Source organism: Symphalangus syndactylus, chromosome 17 (assembly GCF_028878055.3).
Source record: "Symphalangus syndactylus isolate Jambi chromosome 17, NHGRI_mSymSyn1-v2.1_pri, whole genome shotgun sequence".
In the NCBI taxonomy this organism is placed as follows: Eukaryota; Metazoa; Chordata; class Mammalia; order Primates; family Hylobatidae; genus Symphalangus; species Symphalangus syndactylus.
This window is the reverse complement of record NC_072439.2, coordinates 99,602,672-99,608,640: the sequence shown is the minus strand read 5'-3', so window position 1 is coordinate 99,608,640 and position 5,969 is coordinate 99,602,672. Positions and strand designations below refer to the sequence as shown.

The 5,969-nt window shown below is 51.6% G+C and overlaps 1 long non-coding RNA gene across 1 annotated transcript; it reads left to right on the top strand.

The window, feature by feature from the left end:
- Positions 1 to 2,717: 2,717 nt before the first annotated feature.
- On the top strand, positions 2,718 to 4,633 carry LOC134733258 (uncharacterized). The gene is made up of 2 exons (XR_010116764.1): positions 2,718 to 3,401; positions 3,793 to 4,633. It is a non-coding gene; the product is annotated as an uncharacterized lncRNA (long non-coding RNA).
- Positions 4,634 to 5,969: the final 1,336 nt, after the last annotated feature.

Sequence of the window (5,969 nt, the reverse complement as noted above, 5' to 3'; positions counted from 1 at the left end):
CCCACGCACACAGGACACGGGCACACCACACACAGGACACGGGAACCCACACACACAGGACACGGGCACACCACACACAGGACATGTGCACCCACACACACAGGACATGGGCACACCACACACAGGACATGGGCACCCACACACACAGGACACGGGCACCCATACACACAGGACACGGGCACACCACACACAGGACACGGGCACACCACACACAGGACACGGGAACCCACACACACAGGACACGGGCACACCACACACAGGACACGGGCACACCACACACAGGACACGGGCACACCACACACAGGACATGGGCACCCACACACACAGGACACGGGCACACCACACACAGGACATGGGCACCCACACACACAGGACACGGGCACACCACACACAGGACACGGGCACCCACACACACAGGGCACGGGCACACCACACACAGGACATGGGCACCCACACACACAGGGCATGAGAGCCCACACAGAGGACACAGGCACCCACACAAGGCACTAGAGCCCACACACAGGACATGGGCACTCACACAGAGGACATGGGCACCCACACAGGGCACTAGAGCCTACACAAAGGACATGGGCACCCACACACAGGGCACGAGAGCCCACACACAGGGCACAAGCACCTACACACAGGGCATGGGCACCCACACACAGGACACAAGGATACCCACACACAGGACACAGGCACCCACAAACACAGTACACGGGCACCCACAAACACAGTACACGGGCACCCACAAACACAGTACACAGGCACCCACACAGGGCACTAGAGCCCACGCACAGGGCATGGGCACCCACACACAGGGCGCGAGAGCCCACACACAGGGCACCGGCCGGGTCCTGGCTCACACCTGGTGCACCTGGGAGCTGCCTCCTCAGCCATACACTGGAGCCACCCCTGGCTCCGGACAGCAGCGGATGCTCTGGCTCCTAGGGAGCCACGGTGGACTTAGCCAGTCTGATGTTGAAGATATAGGGGCCAGGGCCACGGTGCTAACAGACGGCCTTGAACTTGAAGGCTGCCCGTTTCTGCACTCTTGCGGCAGTCTCTGTGTGTGAGTAGGCTTTGGAGTGCGAGATCCCAGGCAAGTGCACTTGGCATTTGGACAGATGGTGGCAGGTCACCCACACAGCAGCTGCAGCCATGTGCACCCTGGCCACTTGGCCAGAGCATGCTGATCACCCGCACTGCCATAGTCTTGGAGAAAAACTCTTTTAAGAGTCTGGTTTTACCCGATGTCTCCCGGTTATTGGGAAGACACAGCAGCATCCATCAGAGTAAACCTGCAGGAGACCCTGCATGTGCTTCTGAGGCAGGTTCTGGGCTCCGGCGTGGATGCCTTCGTTGGGGGCCCTTATACTGCCGACCCCAGAGCCCTCCACGCTCCACTCACGGGTTCTCACCCAGAGGCCGTTTCCCCCAGTGCCTGCGGAGGACCAGAATTCCCCTGGTGCCCGCAGAGGACCAGAATTCCCCCGGTGCCTGCAGAGGACCAGAATCGTTGGGCTTGTAGAGCAGGTGAGGATTTGTCCCAAACTGGGGTGACCTGGCCCTGGCTTCCCAAGAAGCTTTAGGCAGCACACGCATATGCATTGTGTTTTTACAGCTACATATTTACTTCAACGGTTACCAAAACCATCATGCCCACAAACCACCTCATGGATGAAGTGCTGGGGGTGGGGTAAAGCAAACCTGTGAGTCAAAAACAAGTACTAAGACCTGACCCAGACAGTGCACAAATCACTCACGCCAGGGAAACACAGGCGTAGAGGCAGATCCCCAGAACGAGGTGGTACGATCAAGCTTCTGAAACCCCGCAGTCGTCGGGGTCGGAGGGTTGCACTGGGTCTCACCTTCTTGCCCCCTTTCAGGTCACTCAGGCGTCACTCACGAGGCTTCATCAAATGCATCCCATGAGCGTGGATGACTCCAGAGACAACCTTCTGAGGGTTCCAGAGACGCATTTTTGCTCCTTTGGAGTAATGGGAACAAGGGGTCACTCTGCTTCATGATAAGGCAGTGGCCCCACATGCATGTGCAGGTGAAACTGCTTTCTCTCCAGCCAGGATAAAAGAGGAGGCTCACAGCCCTCCACCCAGCACCAGCAGCTGGCGACAGGGCCACGCGTTTGTCAGGACAGGACCCACGTGCACACATACATGGTTGTGTCAAGAGCTCCCTGCCTTGCATGTCTAATCATAACAGAAAAACACAAATTCGGGGGAACATTCTTCTGGTGTATTCTTCCCACCCGTTACACAGTTCTGGTTCAGGACCATGGCGACCTGGGCACAGGACTCCTCCATCCTCCACCTGCACCATGGCAAAGCCATCTCACGGTGAGCCTGCAAGAGAGTCTGGTGGGGGACAGAGAGGAGGAAGCCCGTCCCCAGCTGTTTTCTGTGGAACTCTGGATATTTTTGTGTTCTGTAGAGCATGAGGATGAAGTTGACAAAAAATCCAGAAAGGTTGCTATGGATGGGGCAATGCAGGCCATTCTCCCAGGGAGTTGGTCCCACTCTGAGCATCTTCCCTGCCCCACAAGGGAATGGAGGGCCTCCGTGTAAGCAAACACCGTCGGGCTGTGCGTGTGTGAGACGATGTGTGCCAAATGCAATCTCATCAACCCATCTGCCCTTCGACACCCGGGAGCTTGTCCAAGCAGAGAGAAAACATTCATCCAGAGTTTAGCAAATAATGCCATCAATTGAAACAGGTTTACTTCCACTGAGATGTCTTTCAAAGCAGAGTGATTTTAAAATAATGGTTGGTTTTAAACTGCTTATTTAGGTGTCATGAGTGCATTTCAGTGGGAGTTTGTTTTTGTTTTTTTGTTTTTTGTTTTTTAAGACAGAGTCTCGCACTGTCACCCAGGCTGGAGTGCAGGGATGTGATCTTGGCTCACTAAAACCTCCACCTCCCAGGTTCAAGCGATTCTTGTGCCTCAACCTCCCACGTAGCTGGGATTACAGGCATGCACCACCACATTCTGCTAATTTCTGTATTTTGGACAGAGTTTTGCCATGTGGTCCAGGCTGGTCTCAAACTCTGGACCTCAAGTGATCCTCCTGCCTCGGCCTCCAAAGTTCTGGGATACAGGTGTGAGCCACTGCGCCCAGCCGGGACTGTTTTTATAACATCGTTGCGTTTTAAGAAAAGTTTCATGGCTTGTGACAAATAGTATGTAACTCAGTAAGTTTTGTGAACAAAGCTATGTGAAAGGATGATAAAATCTTGGGACCCCAGTGCACTCTGCCTAAAGGAAAAACTTAAACTGGAAGCTGAATCATGCAAGAAGTGGCCTTTCCTTTTGTTCCTAAGCAGAGGGCTATGGATAAAAGCATCTCCACCGGTAGCTGCTTTCACCACCATAAAGTGCCAAGGTAATGAGCTCAAAAGGGACACGTCATGGGCCAACCCCCACCTGCTCTCTTTCTCTTGCAACACGATTCCATAACGGGGCCACACCCTCCCTCTTTGCCCTCCAGCCCACTTTTCCCCTTTACAATTCAGAGCCCTCAAAATCGTCTTTGGATAAAGGCAGGGACTGGATTCCATAACGGGGCCACACCCTCCCTCTTTCCCCTCCAACCCACTTTTCCTCTTTACAGTTCAGAGCCCTCAAAATTGTCTTTGAATAGAGGCAGGGACCACAGATTGTTCCTGTGGTTTTGTGTTCCTCTTTTCTGGAAATGTCCTTACCTTTGGCAAAATAAATTTCTAAACTAATGAAGCCTTGTCTCAGACGCTTTCTGGTTCTGGCTATGTAACCAGGACTGAGATCAAAGAGAGGACCCTGGCAACTCCCTCTGTGGAGCAGTTACCTGACCCCTGCGGGGACCACTGTCCTGACCCGGGTGCCAGTTGGCACTGCCCAGCTCTGAATTCCATGCACGTGGCCCCGGCAGGAGGCACCGGTGCCCTCCTTCCTCCTAGCATCACGCCAGCATCACATCCACATCACGCCAGCCTCCCGCCAGCATCACGCCAGCATCATGCCAGCCTCACCCTGTTGTGGCTGCACCTGAAGCTTGTTTACTGTTGCTGCCTTGTTGGATTCTGTCCCGTGAACACACCACGGTTTATTCATCCATTCTGTTGTCAATCGGCGTCTGGACCGTCTTCAGTTTGGGGCGATGAATACACCTGCTGTGAACATTCAGATGCTCGTCTTGGGTGAATTTACATACACATTTCTGTTGGGCATGTGCTAGGGGCTGCATCGCTGGGTCACTGCCTCCCTGAGTCCCCTGTGTCCAGCTGCAGGACGCCCTCACATGCACCCCAGCTCCCACTGCTCCACAGTTAGGCTATGATTTGGTAGTTCTGCCTTTCTCATCTTAGCCATGCTAGTGCAGAACAAAAGTTCCTAATTTTGGCATAAATCAAATTTATCTGTGTAAGTTTCTGGAGCCTCTATTTGTTCCATTGGTCCATGTTTGTTTCAAGAGTCCCACTTTGTGTTATTTACTGTAACTTTAAATGAAGGCACAATACTCAATAGTGAGAGTCCTCCGACTTTGCTCTTCCTCAAGATTGTATTAACTGTTATTGACTCTGCATGTTTTTAATTTTTTATTATATTTTAAGTATAATAAAATACTGGAGACCCGGGTGCTGGTGGTGTCAGAATCGAGTGTGAGTCTGAGGAGTGACCTGGGGCTGGCTGGGCTAGGCAGCATCATGGGGTTCTGCAGCCCAGCTGCACATCAGGCTGGTGAGAGGCACGCCGCCTATTACTTCATGTGTCATCAGAGCATCGCTAGAACACAGCACTTCAAGTGTGCAGATTTAGTGAGCCACGGTCTAAAGACAAATAGAGCCACTAAATCCTAAATTTCAATCAATCATCTCCTTGTTACTTGTCTTACTGGAATTAATCCTTTGAAATTATGTGGGGTGGGAGTTAAAGCTAATAACTAATTATGTTAATGTTAAAACTAAGATTTTTCTGGCCAGGTGTGGTGGCTCATGCCTGTAATCCCAGCACTTTGGGAGGCCGAGGCGGGCAGATCACCTGAGGCCAGGAGTTCGAGACCAGCCTGGCCAACATGGTGAAACCCTATCTCTACTAAAATTCCAAAATTAGCTGGGCATGGTGGCAGGTGCCTGTAATCCCGGCTGTTTAGGAGGCTGAGGCAGGAGAATTGCTTGAACCAGGAGGCGGAGATTGCAGTGGGCCGAGACTGTGCCACGGCACTCCAGCCTGGGCAACAGGAACAAAACTCTACCTCAAAAAATAAAACAAGATTTTTCTGAGAAAAAGGCATAAAGCTGTATACTAAATTTGAAATAGAAATATAAGCGTGAACTCATTTGTTGTTCTTTTCATGTAGACACATTTCCTAGCTCTGCCCCAGTAGCAGTATACACATCAAGCACCTAGAAAGTGGTCTCTAATATATGAAAACCATGAATTCATAGTGATGGTTTCAAAGCCAAAACCAGCCAAACATACGTAATTGGTCACTCTTGGAGGTACCTAGGGCACTAACTCCTAACACTGGGAATGGACACTTGAAGGAAGATCAGCGATTATCCTGCCTTTTCTCTACAAATTGCAATTCAGGGAAACCTTGTTGATTAGGAAAAGTTCTTTACAGAAGAATTCCTGCAAATTAAGTGAGTAAAGAATGACAGTTTAAGAATTGTCCCAGCCTGGCCAACATAGCGAAACCCCATCTCTAAAAACACAAAAAATTAGCCAGGCATGATGGTGGGTGCCTGTAATCCCAGTTACTCGGGAGGCTGAGGCAGGAGAGTCGCTTGAACCCGGGAGGCGGAGGTTGCAGTGAGCCGAGAGTGTGCCACTGCACTCCAGCCTGGGCAACAAGAGTGAGACTCTGTCTCAAAAAAAAGAAAAAAGAATTGTCAAATCGCCACCCCTAATGCTGTGGTTCTCTAACCTGTGTAACAGGATCACCTGGAGGGACCCCACGCCAGATCTTCTG